The 8,568-nt window shown below is 39.2% G+C and overlaps 1 pseudogene across 1 annotated transcript; it reads right to left on the bottom strand.

Annotated features, from left to right (window-relative positions):
* Positions 1 to 766: 766 nt before the first annotated feature.
* On the bottom strand, positions 767 to 2,410 carry LOC309963291 (T-complex protein 1 subunit zeta-like; annotated as a pseudogene). Its single transcript has one exon. The product of its transcript is annotated as a T-complex protein 1 subunit zeta-like (transcript).
* Positions 2,411 to 8,568: the final 6,158 nt, after the last annotated feature.

The raw sequence follows: 8,568 nt of genomic DNA, 5'->3' as shown, positions 1-8,568 counted from the left end.
AGCATTTTACCAAAGCTATTTCATAAAGCATGAAAAGTCCAATTTGTCCAATAGTTTTTTTTATTCAAAAGCAGTGGTCCCCAACGTTTTTGGCCCCAGGAACCGGTTTCATGGAAGACAATTTTTCAAGAGGGGAGATGGTTCAAGCAGTAATGTGAGCGATGGGGGGAATGGGGATGGTTCGGCGGTAATGCAAGCCACGGGAAGCAGCAAAAGAAGCTTCCCTTGCTTGCTCGCTGCTCACCTGCTGTGCGGCCTCCTTCCTAACAGGCTGCCGACCAGTACTGGTCTTCAGCCTGGGGATTGGGAGAACCCCTGCTCAAAAGGATTTATACTAAGGAAGCAGGAATGCTTTCCGAACCTTAAGTTACTTAAGTCTTATTTATAACTAGCATAAAAATTGAAAACTTAAATGCCTAATGATGGGGAACTATTGGAGATAAATTAAAATACATTCATTAGAAGAATTATTAAACCATTAAAATTTGTTTTTCAAGGAATATTTAATAACAAGGTAGATAACATATGCTTATCTAACATGTATTTTTATATCACTGAAGCTAAAATAAAATGTCCTTTTTATTGGGTAAGTTTGGCCTGCTGTATGTGTACACTGCAGTGCAATTTAAAAAATACTGTAATTATAATTTCAGAACTTCAGAATCTGAATAGGTGCCAGTGTTCTCTCCTTTTTTTATATGGGAAAAAAAATCCTTTGAAAATCTTTTGAAGCTTGGACAAAAATTCCATAGCTATATTCTTAGTATCACTCTGTAGAGTCTTCATGATTCAGATGATACAAGGGAAGAGCTTCAGTGCAACCTTTTAGAGAAGACATTCCAGCTCTCATGATCTCATCAACCAGGAGAATATTGGTGGCGATCACAATGCAGGAATGAAGAAGCTGTTTCTTTATGCAATAGATATCCCATATGCCTACTTCTGTTGTTACCATTGGCTCACCTGTGTTCAAGTCCACACCCACGAGTTGACCTGATTCTGAATGTTCTGCTTGAACTTTAACTAGAGTTTCCTGAAAGTCAAAACCAGAGTTCTGAGCAAGAACCTTGGGAATAATGAGCAATGCATCAGCAAATGCTTGAACTCCAAGTTGGGCCCTGCCCTTTACTCTGGGCTTGTATTTAATCAGGGCTTCTGCCATTGCCACTTCCACTGCACCAGCACCTGGAACTACACAGCCATCATCAATAGCATTTTTAACCGTCCTCAAGCCATCTCTTATTGCATCTTTGATTTGAGTAAGAGTGTGCTTTTTGGTCCTTTGATCAACAATGTGACCGAGCAAGGATTGTTACATTTCTCAATAAAGGTGAACTTCTCTTCTCCCAATGTATATTCATAGACAAGTCCTGCATGTCCCAAACGATCAGGATTTAGGTCATCAAGAGAATTTAGGGCTACCCCACCACAAGCAAGAGTCAGCCTTTCCATACTTCTTCTTTTAGCTCTGCACAGAGTTACTATGCCTTCTTCTGCAAGAGCATCTAAGGAAAAGGTGTCAATTCCCTTTTGATTAATAACAACAAATCCTTTATCAGCATCACCACAGAATTTCTTTTTCAGGTCTATTATTTTTTTAACTCTGTCTTCAATGAATTTTCTTTCAGCTTTCACTAGTTTCTCTCTCTCCTCTGTACTCTTGTAAAAAAAAGCCAGAATTCACTTGTTTTTTCATATTCTAATGACACGTTGCATGTGAGGATGTACGCATCGTCTGTTCTCTTTTTCGTATCAGGATGCCATGCCCCATGGTCCAAAACAAGACCTCTGATTAAGCTTCTATCGTTTTCAGATTTAGGTTTCATCTCCATGATCTCAACCATGAAGAGGTCAATAGGTTCATCTTGTTTTTTAAGGGCTAAAATGGAGTCCACTACAGCCTCTGTTAAGACATCAGTAAGTTCAGCATGAACTTTAGTACATAGAGATGTTCTGGCCACGTCTATGGTGTTTCCCTGTCCATCCCTTTGCTTACTTTGACTTGTTCCAAAAACAGAAGTGCCTTTTCCTTTGCACCTTCAAATCCTTCTGTAATTATTCTGGGACAAAGACCTTCAGAAATGTAGTGATCTGCCTGCTTCAGGAGATCTCCCATGATTAGGACATTGGAAGTGGTACCATCACCAGTTATGTCATTCTGGGCTGTTGCTAATTTGGCTGTTAAGAAGGTTGTTGCGTGTTGAATTTGCATTTCATGAAGCAGCACATTTCCATCTTTAGTGAGCTTGATGTCTCCAGCACCAGAAACAAGCATCTTCATGGTGCCCTTAGGCCCCAAGTTGGTCCTCAGCACATCCTGCAGCCCCCGGGCCACGCTGATGTTGACCGCCAATACCGCCTAGGCTCAGGCCACCTCGGCCTTGGGGTTCAGGGTCTTCACGGCCGCCATAGCTGACCCAGCAGAAGAAAATGAGGGAACCGGAAAGCCCAGAGCCAGTTCGGCATGGCCTGCCATCCTTGTAATTTTACACTCTCTTTGTTTGTTTGTTTGTTTCAGTCTCCTACTTTCATGAGAGAGATTTCCTCTCACACAGAGACCTGACTCTAGGAACCCGGGACTGGCATGGCAGAAGCCTATACTTCACTTCGTGGAATTGTGGGCTTTTTATTAGAGCAATGTTCTTAACTTGGGAACCATTACTTTCGGAGCTTCATTGTTCTCAGGTCAAGAGAACATGCTTAAAAATGCTTGAGGACTCAAAGAGATTTTGTTTATCTGGGTTAGAGCAAAACTGAACAAGTGTTATTTTATTAAAGGTAGCTGCCATGTGCGATCTAAACCATTATTGATGAACTTTTAAAATTCTGTTACGTGAAAATAGATTGTTTTATCTCACTAACTTTGGATCGGTCTTTTACCCACACATAATTTTATATCATCATGCATTGGTCATTTGAAAATATTGGCTACTGAGTTATGCAGATCTTCCAAATGTTGACACATTTTATAATACAAGCTATTTTAAAAATACTATTTGTTAGTATCACCTGTGAGCTCAGAAAATTCTTCAGGTATTGGGAAGCTATTAGGCTCACAGCGGCCTATATAAATCTTCTAAAATTTTCATTTTTGCTTGAAAGCTCAAATTTTACCTTTGGTGACAAATACTTTCAGTTTTTATTCCTCGAAACAATAAGCTCCCTTTGTTCATTTGTGAGAAAATGTCTGGCAAATACCTAAACTATGGTCTGAATACTAGTTTGGTGGTCAGTCATTCCTTCAAGTAAAAATAAAAGTTTTAATAAAAAAGCAGCAAAAAAAAAAAAAAAAAGAAGCAATTAGTTCAGCTCACAGCTCAAACACTCATGCCTTTTCTCAGTGCAACTGTTGTACTGTACTTCAGTATGTAGCAGAAGTGCTGTATGTGTACTTCCTGTTTCACACACAGAATGTGACTCAGGTTTGAGATCTAAAAAAAATTAATTACTTTTATTGCTTCCTCAAGGACTTTAAGTGAAACTGTCATGTTTAAACGGCAAGTGCATAGCAGTGAAGAATAAAATGACTAATAAAGAATACAATGAATACAATGACAGCTTGGTGCCACTGCCTTGATTCATCCTAAGATGCCAATGGTTTTATCCATCATTACTTTTGTGTCAACAGTGCACCTGTTGACACAGAGAAAATAGTAAATAATCTCTCAGTGTATTTACGAAAATAGGTTTACCTCTTGTATGTCCTATAAAGTCTTGGGGACCTCCAAGCATATACAGACCACAATTTGAGATCTTCTGCTCTAGAACACCAATGGGTACATGCAAGTGTATATGTATATAGACATTGTATATATAGGTTTGTATATTTACCTTCAGGCAATGTTCAAAGCCTTCATCACATTGTTAGAGGATGTCATGTGACCTAGCTGTTTTTCAAATGAAGAAATACAGCTTAAAAAGATTGCCATTTGGCCAAAGTCACACAGATTTGTGTGTGTGACGTGGTAGATTCAGGACACCATTTTATTTATTTTTGCCCCCGAAGTCCATATTCTCAACCTCTATGCTAACCATAGCATTAGGCATTTTGAGAAATGGTACAGGAATACAAGAATGGTAAAATGCAGTAGGTGGCCCCAAGAAGTTTACAATCCATAAAGGAAGATGAGGCAGATAAATAAATTTAAAACACAAATAGCATAAAAATGGTAGATAACATTAATCTAAAGTATTGGGAGACTTCGGAAAAGGCAGTCCCATCAAATTTTCGAGACCAAGAAAGACTTGGTGATCTTGAAAGGAAGATGGCATTTGGGATGATCTGATGGATGGTAGGGTTTTACAGAGTAGAGGAGATTGTTATAGATAGAAGCAATGGCATAAACAAAGGCAGGAAGCCAGGAAATTGAGGGCTGTGTGTGGGAAACCATGAGTAATCTAGTTCAGCTGGAGTGTCTGGGAATCATATACAAATGAACTTAGTAAAATGTGTTGGAATCAGAGGGCCATATGCCAAACTAAAGAGTTATATAAGATTCATGTTTCCATGGAGCCATTGAGAGATTTTTGAATAGAGTTTGGTTATAACTGGGCTCTTGTTTTGGTACATTCTTGGGACACTATTACTCACTGAGCAGTAATTATTTAATACCAGAACACTTTAAATTGAAAGAGTTTATGAAGAATGATTTATTATTGTTGTTAAGAAAGAATGATCAAAAGAATAATTTCCTTTATCTGGTAAAAAAAAAAAACAAAAAAAGATGAATGAACTGTCTTTAGAGTGTAGGTTTCTATTGATGCTTGAAAAACATATTCACTTGCATAGTCATTTCCTGCTTATCACTGGATCAATACAATGGAACAATTATTAGTATTTCTCAAAATGGTTTCTATACTTATTGTTCGGTCCATACTAAAGATGTGACATGACAAATGTAAGAGGAGCATCAACTAAGGCTTCTCTTCAGTCTGCTCACTCCAATTTGAACTATTAAAACATGTTTAAATTATCTTGGAAAGAGTAAATGAAGCCTCAGTATAAACCATAACACAGAAGATAATGAGTTAATGAAAGCAGGAGTCCCACATTCCTGTTCTGAAGAAAGACCTTCTCTAACTACAGGACTTCCTGGGCTCCTACTGCCAAATGCCAGTTGCTCCATACCTGTATTCTGAGATTGTTTGCTTGCCTCTGAGGGCCTCACAGAGCCATTAGTTGCCCATCAAATGTCTTGTACTTCAGATGAGTGAGGCTTATGAATATGCAGCTCTCCCATAAACCCCAGTCTGTAAAGATTCACATAAACTTCATCTTTCATCTGGAAACCAGTATTCCACTGGCTGAGTACTGTTGCTACCACTACCGGTACTAGTACCACTGCTACATTGCTGGTGGCTAAGTATAGAGTACTAAGTACTAAGCTTGTGCTAAATGCTTTATATGCAATCATCTGAGATTGGTTTATTTCCTTGATTTTTTACACAAGAAAACTGAAGCTTAAGAGTTAAAAGTGTTTTCCCAAATGTACACCGCTAGTCAAGCGACGGTCTGTCTACAAAGATTCATGTCGTGGCCCTCGTCCCTCACCTAGCTAATGCCTACTTATCCACAAGCCTCAATTTAAATGCTATTGCCTCAGAAGACTTGTCTGACCCACTAGACTTAACTAAATTATCTTTCTATAAATTTATGTATCTCCCTTACTTAACTTTTTAAATACCACTTTCATATTATATCAATACTTACTTGTTTAATATCTGTCTTTACTGCCAAACTCAAAATTCCTTTAAGGGTACAGACAGTATCTTTCTAGCTCACTTCAGTATCCCTTTGATTGAAATGATGAATTGACTTACCCTAAATTATTTACAGTACTCGTGCTGTTGGAATGCTCCTGTCGAAAGGATGATGCTAGCTGGAAAGATATCACATTTCAGATACTATTACCATTAATGCCTCAAGAGCCTTTTATCTCATCTCTTAGACCAAGAAAGATGGCATTACAGGGCAGGTAAGTTTCGGTGAGGCAGAAGAGGAAGTAACTGCTCAAGAGCACTGGAATTGGTTGGGCACCTGACCTGGGGACCCTAAGCAATGGGAATTCATAATGAAAGTCCTGGGCATCCGCGGTCAGAGACCCCAAAACAAAACTGGAAAAATAGAGATAAGATAGCAACACATGTGTTTTTTCAGCTGTATCTACCTTCCGCCAAAACTTTGGTCATCCTTCTCTCACAACAGTGGCTCTGGGTATGGTTCTTAGCATAAGTAAGGCTAAGCTTGGAATAACCAGTGGGCAGAGGAGAAATTTGAAGATGGTCTACTTGGAACACTTTTTCCTCAGTGGTTAGCAAGGTGCCTTTGATCAGTGTATATTTGTTGACACAGTGATTGAAACGTCCTGAGACCCACTGATTGGCAAAAGGTTTCCGTCTCCTTTCATGGATATTATTACTTAATTTGGTTTCTTTAGATTTAGTAAACTCTTGTGAGTTTATGTCTTTTAGAAATTAGTGTATGCAACTGAAGTCATAAAATAATACTCACTGTTAATGTGTAAAAGGCAAACTGATTAAACTCTTTTTTAAAAGTGCTGGTTGACACATGCAAAATTGATTTCATGACCTACTAATGGATTGCAAAACTCTTCCTTGTAAATTTATTTTTAAATACATACCACACCCATACAGACATACATTTCTGCATATACTGGGTCAGTATGTACAAGGGTTACATGTCTTACCATCCCAGGCAGAATAGTTTGAAAGCTACTGTTCTAAATCAATGCTGAATTCTCTTTCCCAGTCCTTGCTTGGAAACATCTTGTATACCCTGTGCTGCAAACCATCTCAGTCAGGTCCCCAAGCCCATTTGTAACCTGGAGGCAGATCTCCCTTTTGTGGAAATTGCAGGATTTCTGCACATATTGTTGATGGGGAAGTCTGTCTCGCTCAGAGGCATCCAGAAGATCAACAGATATTTCCTTTTCTGGAAAAATACTCCAGGGCGTGGAGAGGCAGGGGATGAGTTTTTTTAACTGACTTCGATGGCAACTCTTTCTTCCTCCCTTCCTTTTTTTGTTTTTTTTGACAAATTTATTTATTTATTTATTATTTATTTTTGGCTGCACTGTGTCTTTGTTGCTGCATACAGGCTTTCTCTAGTTGTGGTGAGCGAGGGCTGCTCTTTGGTGTGGTGCATGGGCTTCTCATTGCAGTGGCTTCTCTTGTTATGGAGCACGGGCTCTAGGGTGCACAGGCTTTGGTAGTTGTGGCACGTGGTCTCAGTAGTTGTGGCTTGTGGGCTCTAGAGCGCAGGCTTAGTAGTTGTGGTGCAAGGGCTTAGTTGCTCCGCGGCATGTGGGATCTTCCTGGACCAGGGATTGAACCCATGTCTCCTGCATTGGCAGGCAGATTCTTTTTTTTTAAAATAAATTTATTTATTTTATTTATTTATTTTTGGCTGCATTAGGTCTTTGTTGCTGTGCATGTTTCTCTAGCTGTGGCAAGTGGGGCCTACTCTTCAATGTGGTGCATGGGCTTCTCATTGCGGTGGCTTATCTTGTTACGGAGCATGGGCTCTAGGGCTCATGGGCTTCAGTAGCTGTGGCACATGGGCTCAGTAGTTGTGGCTTGTGGGCTCTGGAGCACAGGCTCAGTAGTTGTGGCCCATGGGCTTTGTTGCTCTGTGGCATGTGGGATCTTCCTGGACAAGGGCTTGAACCTGTGTCCCCTGCATTGGCAGGTGGATTCTTAACCACTGTGCCACCAGGGAAGTTCATCCCCCATTCCTTTTTGAGCATGGCTCATAAATGTCATTGTCCTAGTATTTCTCAAGTACCATGGGGCAGAACTTAATACAATTCTATTTTATTAACCAGTTTCCCCTTTTCTTGTTAATTATACTTTAAAAATGACTATGTGCAAGAGTATCTTTCCCAGGTGGGCTGAAAGGGGAAAAGAGGTTGTTTCATCATTTAGTTCAGGACTGTCAATATCTTCTAAGGTCAGTTACACCAGAGAAAAGGAAGATGCAAAAAATGGAGATTGTGCAAGTTGTTACAAAAACACAATTTAGGGAGTGCCAAGATTATAAGGTTAGTGGGGCTAGTTCACTGGGGAATTGATTAGTACAGCATCCCCCAAACTGCTTCTACCAGAATTTAAGACCTATTTATTTTTGTAGGGCCACATTTCAAACCCCAGACTGTGAACAAACATTTTTCTTAGGTTTTTTTTTTTTTTTTTAAGCTCAGTCATCTGAATTTTAATGCTAACCTTTTTCCTTATGAACATGGTTGGCATTTGGCTTGATTATTTTTCTGGTTCTAATATTTAATGGTATTTTAAGTCACAAGTTTTTTGCATGCTACGTCCAAAGCATAAAGAAATACAGTGAGGAATTTGAACATGAACGTGACATCAAGGACCATCCAAAGAAGATAAATATGTACCTATTTAAAAGAATTGTGGCTGGACATTATAGTTACCCAAGAAGTTTTTGCAAAACACAGAGAGACAGGTTCTCTCTTGGACCAATTAAATGTGAATTTCTGTAGGTGGAGCTCAGGCATTATTATTTCTTAAAAACTTCCCAGGTGATTC

The sequence above is a fragment of the Leucopleurus acutus genome (assembly GCF_964270905.1).
Source record: "Leucopleurus acutus genome assembly, chromosome: 6".
Taxonomy (NCBI): domain Eukaryota; kingdom Metazoa; phylum Chordata; class Mammalia; order Artiodactyla; family Delphinidae; genus Leucopleurus; species Leucopleurus acutus.
Note: the sequence above shows the minus strand (reverse complement) of the source record. Positions and strands in the feature narration are given on the sequence as shown.